At 58.6% G+C, this 6,000-nt stretch overlaps 1 non-coding gene across 1 annotated transcript; it reads right to left on the bottom strand.

The window, feature by feature from the left end:
- Positions 1-1,387: 1,387 nt before the first annotated feature.
- On the bottom strand, positions 1,388-1,539 carry LOC117979524 (5.8S ribosomal RNA). The gene has a single exon (XR_004670406.2). It is a non-coding gene; the product is annotated as a 5.8S ribosomal RNA (ribosomal RNA).
- Positions 1,540-6,000: the final 4,461 nt, after the last annotated feature.

The following is a 6,000-nucleotide window of genomic DNA, read 5'->3' as shown; positions in this document are numbered from 1 at the left end:
CATTTATTTTTCTATTTACTCTTTCTCTCTGTTTTCCGTCACATAAAAGTAACTTTGTGTTCTTTACCTCTTCTAAGAAAATTTGGTAATGAGTCTTTAATGTGAATCCTGGACCACCCTTGTTTTGATTTTGTGTTATGGGTGTTCTTTTGTGTGATCGTTCTCATGGAGAGTTCTTGTGAAGCTGGGATTTTCCAGTGGTTTGTCAAAATGGAAATAGATATTTAACAAACCAAACACAAAATGACCTTGCTCCAGGAATGCATCATTTGTGAGAAAACACTATGTCTTCCAACTAGAGATTGTGAATATTACTCTTATTATCCTTTACTCCCTTTTATTAAAACTGTATTTTTTTACACATTTGTATAACTCAGGTAATGAAATGTGAAACTACGTGATTGCCTACCAATTACAATTGATGTTAATGATGCTACTGGGAGGCCAACCCTACAGTGGCTGCACCAAGTCTAGGGACTTGCTAGCTTTGATAAGTTACATGGGATTGCCTACGTACTAAATGTAGGTGGGGGACAGGTCCGAGGATGTGGCAGCACCAACCCGCCCTGACATCAAAGCTCTGGACGGGGTGCCAGGCACCGCGCAGCCAAGAGCAGGAGGTGGGCACCTGATGGCGTATGACACTGTAGCATCCAGGGGATCACCACCAGGGGCAAATGAACCCCAGGACCATGGCCATGAGCGCTGCCAGATGGGCCGCTTGGTGGGCTTCTGGCCCCGGACACACCACGTCACAAGCCAGGCAGGTGGGGGGCAGGCAGGAGAAGAGGATGGTGCCTGGGAGGGGTGATGGGGAGGAGGGGCGCTGGAGCGGCGGTCGGCCGGTCGCCGGGCTGCCACCAGGGGTGGGCAGCAAATTAAGGCAACTGGGACATGCTCCCCCACCCTCTCCCCAGTGGACCCTTCCTACTTGCCATCCTCCCCGCCCAACAAGCCTCCACCACCGATGATGCGCAACGACAATGATCGCACAGGACCATCCATCCCACCAGCACCAACAAACCCTGCACCACGAGCTGTGTGAGGCACGAGGGAGCCCCTGAGGGAAGAAACAGGACCGCGGTGGTGGCCACAGGAACTCAACACCAGCGGGCTCTCTTCCCTCTGTGTTTTTGCAGGTGATGGCTCCAACCTCTCTCTCTTCCTCACAGCCAGGAGCCCCTCTTCCCCCACGCCACCCAACGCGTGACCACACAGGGCCTGCAGTGGGGGTGGGGGGGAAGGGGCAGGCATGGCAGGAGAGGAGGGCAGATGTCGCCGGGTCTGCACTTGGGGGGATGGAGGTCCCCACGGGCCCTGCCATGGAACCCCCAGCTGTGCACCCCAAGGAGCCCGGAGGCACCCCCAGGGGCTAATGATTGGCAAGCAAAGCTCAGACAGGCATAGCCCTGGGAGGAACCCGGGCCGCAAGTGCGTTCGAAGTGTCGATGATCAATGTGTCCTGCAATTCACATTAATTCTCACAGCTAGCTGCATTCTTCATCAACGCAGGAGCCAAGTGATCCACCGCTAAAAGTCATACAAGGTCGATTTGGCAAGGGCGCTCCCAACAATGGGAGGCCCTCCTGGCACAGCACGTCCCCCAGAGGGGTTACCTCAGGCCGGCCAGTCAGACAGCAATGGGACGAGACTCCAGAGAGGGGTTGGAAGGTTTCACAACACGGGGAGGTGGTGCCGTCCACGGGAGTGAGAGGGACAAATGCTGCCACCACCCCACAGGCTCCCGGGGGTTCCTGCCCCCACAGCACAGGGCATACGCCACATGCGTGGCACACATGCGACAGCACGATGGCCACTGGGTACAGCCCCCACCGGCATCAGCAGTGACACGCAAGTGCAGCACGGCCCCGGCAGCTGGGGAGACGGAGTCAGCAGTGGAGGTGAGGGAGGGGCAGACCCCTCCCAAACGGACTCCCCCGTGGGCCCACAGCACCCAACCCACGGGTGGACAGGTGACCCCCCCAAGGGGTCCTTAAACCTCCGCACTAGAAAGTGCTGGGTACCTGGATGGTGGAGGCGGACGAGGAGTGGAGGGCTGGCGTCCAGCCCCCTACCCTCAAGAAGCGCTAGTGGGAAGGCTGGGGAGAGCCAGTGGGCCAGGCCGGGCCAGGTGGCGCGGTGTGGCAGAGGCAATGATGGTGGCAGTGGCAGCGATGCGAACCAGGCCGGCCCCAACGGGAGCAGGTGGGATGGGGCTGAGCCGGCAGGACAGGGAGGGATGACAGCCCCGTCAGGGAGGACACAGAGACCCACAACTCGTCGTGATGCCGAGAACCACCCCCGCGCCCGCCGACACACACGTGGGGGCCACGGCAGGGGACAGTTCCCCGCTGCTCACCAGGCCGGTGAGCCATCCAGCCTGCCCCCCGACACGCACACACAGTTTCATCCCAGCACGTGTGTCTCTGTCTACCCTCTCTCTCCCTCCCGAGTTCTCCGGCTCTCAGGGCAGGCAGGGCCATGCAACAAACAAATGGCACAAGCCCGCCAGCACACATGCCACATGGGGAACACAGTCAGCCAAGAAGGAAGGACGCAGTGGCGCCTCTGCAGCTTTGCTCTTCTCTGTTAATGATCCCTCGACATGTTCAACTATGGAAATTTTGTTATGACTTTTACTTCCTCTAGATAGTCAAGTTCGACTGTCTTCTCAGTGCTCCACCAGGGCAGTGGGCTGACCTGGCGGGGCCGATCCAAGGGCCTCACTGAACCATCCAATCAGTAGTAGTGACTGGCAGTGTGTACAAAGGGTAGGGACTTCACGCAAGTCTATGACCCGCACTTACTGGGAATTCGTCATTCATGGGGAATAATTGCAATCCCCGATCACCATCACCAATGGTGTTCAACAGGTTACCCGCGTCTGCCACATACGGTAGGCACACGCTGAGCCAGTCAGTGCAGCACGCGTGCAGCCCCGGACATCTAAGGGCATCACAGACCTGTTATTTCTCAATCTCGGGTGGCTAAATGCCACTTATCCCTCTAAGAAGTTGGGGGATGCTGACCGCTTGGGGGTCGTGTAACTAGTTAGCATGCCAGAGTCTCCTTCATTATCAGAATTAACCAGACAAATCACTCCACCAACTAAGGCCATGCACCACCACCCATGGAATCAAGAAAGACCTATCAATCTGTCAATCCTGTCCATGTCCAGGCCGGGTGAGGTTTCCCATGTTGAGTCAAATTAAGCTGCAGGCTCCACTCCTTGTGGTGCCCTTCCACCAATTCCTTTAAGTTTCAGCTTTGCAACCATACTCGCCTGGGAACCCAAAAATCCAAAGACTTTGGTTTCTGGGAAGCTGCCCAGCGGGTCATGGAAATAACGCCGCGGCATCACCAGTCGGCATTGTTTATGGTCGGAACTACGACGGTATCTGATCGTCTTCGGAACTCCGACTTTCGTTCTTGGTTAATGAAAACATTCTTGGCAAATGCTTTAGCTCTTGTCAGAACTGCACCAGTCCAAGAATTTCACCTCTAGTGGCACAATACGAATGCCCCCAGCCGTCCCTCTTAATCATGGCCTCAGTCCTGAAAACCAACAAAAAAGAACCGAGGTTCTATTCCATCTTTCCTAGCTGAGATATCTAGGTGGCTCGGGCCTGCTTTGAACACTCTAACTTTTTCAAAGTAAACGCTTTGGGCCACGGGACACTCAGCTAAGAGCATCGAGGGGGTGCTGAGAGGCAAGGGGCGGGGACGGGCCATGGCTAGCCTGCCCGCCCACTCCCAAGGTCTAACTACGGGCTTTTAAACAACTTTAATATATGCTATTGGAGCTGGAATTACTGTGGCTGCTGGCTCCAGACTTGCCCTCCAATGGATCCTCCTAAAGGATTTAAAGTAGACTCATTTCAATTACAGGGCCTCGAAAGAGTCCTGTATTGTTATTTTTTGTCACTACCTCCCCGGGTCGGGAGTGGGTAATTTTTGCACCTGCTGCCTTCCTTGAATGTGGTAGCTGTTTCTCAGGCTCCCTCTTCAGAGTCGAACTCTGATTCCCCATCACCCATGGTCACCGTGGTAGGCACAGCAACTACCATCGAAAGTTGATAAGGCAGATTTTCGAATGGGTCGTCGCTGCCACTGGGGACATGCCATTGGCCTGAGGTTATCTAGAGTCACAAAAGCTGGTGGCACCTGACCCTCCGGCCAGGGCTGGAGAGGGGCTGACTGGGTTGGTTTTGATCTGATAAATACACGCATCTTCCCCGCGAAGGAGGTCAGCGCCCTTTGGCATGTATTAGCTTTAGAATTACCACAGTTTTCCAATTAGGAGAGGAGCGAGTGACCAAAAGAACCATAACTGATTTAATGAGCCATTCACAGTTTCACGGACCGGCCCTGCCTACTTAGACATGTATGGCTTAATCTTTGAGACAAGCATATGGTGCTGGTAGGATCAACCATGTAAGTAGAAAGCAGCCTCCGGGCCTCACGAGGATGAGCCCGGAGTCCAGGTCATGAGGATGGGCATGGCAGGGCAGGCAACTGGGTATGTGGGAGGGAGGGAAGCAAGGCGGGGCGGTGGGAGGGGGGCGGTGGCGCGGCGAACCGGACATCCCATACACCCACATGACACATCCCCGACTCACCACTCCCAACCCTTCGCACCAACGTGCGAGGAGGCAGACCGCCCAACCCGTGCGTGGCAGCTGTGAGGGACCAGCAGCCGCTGGTGCACGGCGGGCAAGGGGCGGCCCCGATGTTTGGGCAGCGAACCAGAGGCGGACTGTAGTGCCCAGGGTCTCACCACCAGCGGCCTCCGAGCACGAAGGCGACCCTGCGCGGTACCAGGAGCGGTCGACTGGCCTTCGGCGGGCCCGCGGCTCCCCCATCGCCGCCGCCGTCACGGCCAGCCCCCGGAACCCTCTTTCCTGCACGCGCCACAGGCCGACTCCAAACCCTCCGGGCGCCCACCAGACCCACGCGGGGAGCCGCCGACCTGGTCCCGAAGGCGCGCACCCGGGGACACGAACAAAGGGCCAACCAGTGGCCCCCGGCAGCGCCCCACAAGGCGGAGCCGGGTTTGGTCCCAGACGGGGCAACCACAGCCTAAGCGGGTGAGCCGCTCAGGGAGAGAGGATCCGCAGGTGGGGTGGGGGGCACAGACAGGAAAGACCAGGGACCGCGAGGGCAAGGTCACCCAGGAGCCCACAGAGGGGCGGCTCGGGGAGAAACCTCAGGCATGGCCGGGCCACCAGGAAAACGCGGCCATGGGATCCCACCGCCACAGACACGAGGGAGGTCCCTCGGCACTCCGCCTAGGACGCCAGATGGCCCTCGGCACCCACCGAGACCCGCCTCACGAGCCCTGGTTCCCGCCATCGGGACCCCAAAGCGACCTCAGCCACAAACCCAACGCCAGGGCCACGTTGCTCATTTCTCGTCCATCCTCCGACCCGGTCAAGCTCCGGGAGACCGGCGTGGCCCCCACTTGGGATGCTTCCTAGGGCCAGGTGGCCCAACCCCGTACCACGCAAACACGGTCATCCGCACTGGTCGCTGCTCCCCAGGGGAGCGGGCGGAGAGCCGGCTCACAGTGGAGCGGGTCATGCGCCGGACGGAATGCCAGGCACAGCCACCGCTTGCGCAGCCTCCCAACCGCTAGGACGCCGGCACCGACCGGCGGGATCCTCCCCAGTCTGGAAAGGGGGAGGTGGGGGCTACACAGTAGGCGACGAGCCGCCCTCGGTCCCCACCGCGGAGGCCGGTGGAACCCTCCATCTCCCGCCCTCACCCCGTCGAGGGGGAAGCCGAGGAGGGTTCTCTGCAAGCGAGTCGCTATGGCAGCGCTACCATAACGCAGACAGAGGCGGCAGGCCGGGGGATCCCGTACCCCAAAAGCACACCTCTCGGATCGCTACAGAAGGCTTTCTCACTGAGGGTGGGTCACACTCCCTACCCCCAGTCGCCCCTCGTCAGGCCCGCAGAGGTGCTCAGGGACGCCTGGGGAAGGGAGGGGGCCTGCATACC

This window comes from Pan paniscus, chromosome Y (genome assembly GCF_029289425.2).
Source record: "Pan paniscus chromosome Y, NHGRI_mPanPan1-v2.0_pri, whole genome shotgun sequence".
In the NCBI taxonomy this organism is placed as follows: Eukaryota; Metazoa; Chordata; class Mammalia; order Primates; family Hominidae; genus Pan; species Pan paniscus.
The sequence above is the reverse complement of the archived record's forward strand: the minus strand, read 5'-3'. Positions and strand labels throughout refer to the sequence as shown.